This window comes from Hyaena hyaena, unplaced genomic scaffold (assembly GCF_003009895.1).
Source record: "Hyaena hyaena isolate Hyena2069 unplaced genomic scaffold, ASM300989v1 scaffold_1668, whole genome shotgun sequence".
NCBI lineage: Eukaryota > Metazoa > Chordata > Mammalia > Carnivora > Hyaenidae > Hyaena > Hyaena hyaena.
In genome coordinates this window covers 68800-71952 of record NW_024082281.1, presented here as the reverse complement: position 1 = coordinate 71952, position 3153 = coordinate 68800, and positions in this window count along the sequence as shown.

The window sequence follows — 3153 nt, the reverse complement described above, 5'->3', positions numbered from 1 at the left end:
TAAAGAACAATTTACTTCTAAATTGTGTCACACTGATTTATAATTCAAAGGGAGTTCATAAAATGTTCAAAAAAGATTTTAAAAGTGCCTGCTTTGTTAGGAGTTAGAACTTGAGTTGGACCTGGGGCGCCTGGGTGGCTTAGTCGGTTAAGCGTCCGACTTTCGCTTAGGTCATGATCTTGCGGTTCGTGGGTTCGAGCCCCGCGTCGGGCTCTGTGCTGACTGCCAGCTCGGAGCCTGGAGCCTGTTTCAGTCTGTGACTTCCTCTCTCTCTGACCCTCCCCTGCTCACGCTGTCTCTCTCTCCTGGAAATAAATAAAACATTAAAAAAAAAAAAGAACTTGAGTTGGACCTAAATAGCTATCATTTATTGAAAATCTTCTATGTGCCACAATCACTTTTTCTTATTTATAATGTTTGCAACCATTTTGCATCGTATTGATTTTTTAAAAAAATGTATAGATCAGTATATCAAGCTTTACAAACAGGTTGCTGTTCACATTTACCTGGCTATTACTCACACTGTTCTATCAGGATACAAATTCAGGTCTCTGCCTTATCTTGTTGTGCCTGATTCGCGAGTCCCCAGAGACCACCAAGGAGCTGACACCGATGCAAGTACAAAAAAGGGTCTTTATTACAAGCTCGAGCAGGGGCTCACCTGCCTACCGGTGTAGTGGCAGCAAGGTGAAGCCCCAAACAATAGCGAGTAGGGTTTTTTAGGGGTAAGGGAGGGGGGTGTTACAGTGCACACATTGTATGTATAGCATCATCACCTAAGCACCAATTATAATTGTACAGTACCCATGGTAATAGCTTTGACCATTCAGTATCTGTGAGGTGTTCATTACTTTTGGTGGGACCCAATCATTACTTTTGAAGACCCTTTGAAAATGACCAATTATGAGGTAAGTTCAAAGGGCCCATGTGGGGTTCAGGCAAGTGGTGAGAAATCGGCTAGTTTGTACAGAATAACTATCAACAGTTCCCAGCCTTGACTCATACCACAGGAATGTTTTTTGATTAGCTGACCTGAGGGCGGTCCCAGGATGGTTTTAGCCCTGAGCAATCTGAGGAACTGGGGCTACGTGCAGCCCAGGGTTGCTCTTAATGGAGGCCTTAATTTCAAAATGACGTTACTTAGGCCCTTCAATCTCAAGCGATGAAATTTCACTGAGCTACTTTGTCTTTAAGAAAGAGTAGATTTTAAAACAAACAACCCAGTGAAGAAATGGGCAGAAGATATGAACAGACACTTCTCCAAAGAGGACATCCAGATGGCCAACAGACACATGAAACGATGCTCAGCATCCCTCCTCATCAGAGAAATATAAATCAAAACCACACTGAGATACCACCTCATGCCAGTAAGAGTGGCTAAAATGAGCAAATCAGAGAACTCTAGATGCTGGCGAGGATGTGGAGAAACGGGCACCCTCCTACACTGTTGGTGGGAATGTAAACTGGTACAGCCCCTCTGGAAAACAGTGTGGAGATTCCTCAGGAAACTAACAATAGAACTCCCCTATGACCCAGCAATAGCACTGCTAGGAATTTACCCAAGGGATACAGAAATGCTGATGCATAGGAGCACATGTACCCCAATGTTCATAGCAGCACTCTCCACAATAGCCAAAACATGGAAAGAGCCTAAGTGTCCATCAACGGACGAATGGATCAAGAAGATGTGGTTTATCTATACCATGGAATACTTCATGGCAATGAGAAACAATGAAATCTGGCCACGTGTAGCAACATGGATGGACCTTGAGGGTGTTATGCTGAGCGAAATAAGTCAGGCAGAGAAGGACAAATATCACATGTTTGCACATATAGGAGGATTAGGAGGAACTGAACTGAGGAACAAGGGGGAGAAGAAGGGGGGAAATGGTGGGGGAAAGGGAGAGAGGCAAACCATGAGAGACTCTTGAATGCTGAGAATAAACTGAGGACTCATGGGTGTGGGGGGGGAGGGGGGGGGAGGGGCATGGAGGAGGGCACTTGTGGGGATGAGCACTGGGTGTTATGTGGAAACTAATTTGACAATAAACTATTTGTTAAAAAAAAAAAAAAGAAAGTTTTAGGAGATGTTCATTAAAACTGAAAAAAAAAAAAAAAAAAAAAGAAAGAGTAGAAATTAGGGCCGCCAGTTGGTTGAGCATACAGACTTCCACTCAGGTCATGATCTCACGATTCATGGGTTCGAACTCCTCGTTGGGCTCTGTGCAGACAGTTCAGAGCCTGGAGCCTGCTTCAGATTGTGTCTCCCCCTCTCTCTGCCCCTCCCCTGCTTGCATTCCTTCTCTCTCTCCCTCTCTCTCTTTCTCCCCCCAAAATAAATAAAACATTTTAAAAAAAAAAGTAAGAGTAGTTTTTAGACCAAAAGATTCCATTTAGCAAAGGAGCATATGTTTAAATGACCCATAGGGGGCAGTTTGTGCTAGGACTAGACATTCTCCAGGCTTTGCGGTGAGAATTCCGAGGAGGCAGTGGTGCTGGGGGATATTCCACGGTGATCAGAAGCCCTTAGGACATAACCTTGAAGTAGAATGATGGCAACAACAGAAGTGGAAGCAGAAACGGCACAAAAATAGCAGCAACTTATGATCCTTTCGTTTCTAGAGCGGGTACAACTGAATGCTGTCCTTTCCCAGCTAACCTGACTTCTAGATGCCTTACAACTACTAAAGTAAGTTTAATTTCTGTATTTCCATGAGGTCTCTGCAGCATTGTACCAATTACTCCTTCCCAGTCATATCACACATACTTTGCTGATGCATGAAATTCCTAAAACAGAGCACAAAGACTTTCTTTCTACCATTTCAGATGCAAGCTTAAAATGCAAATACTACTATGAGAGGTAAGTAGTGTGAAATCAATGACAGATGTTTGCCTTCTTTTAGAAAGAAGACAGAAGAGAGGGCAACAATCAGTCCTTAGCTGGAGAGAAATGGTTAACAGTAAGGAAAGAGAGGGGATATGTACAAAAATGTCAGTCTTATTTCCCTTATGGCCTTCTATCAAATTCCCTTCATCTGTTTTTAGGTAAATTTTGCAATAGTTATGTGCCTTTGACCAGGTACATTGATGGCGATGCCACTCTCTAGGGGTGAATTTTTACCTTTTTTGCCCTCCCTGCACAACCTAATTTTA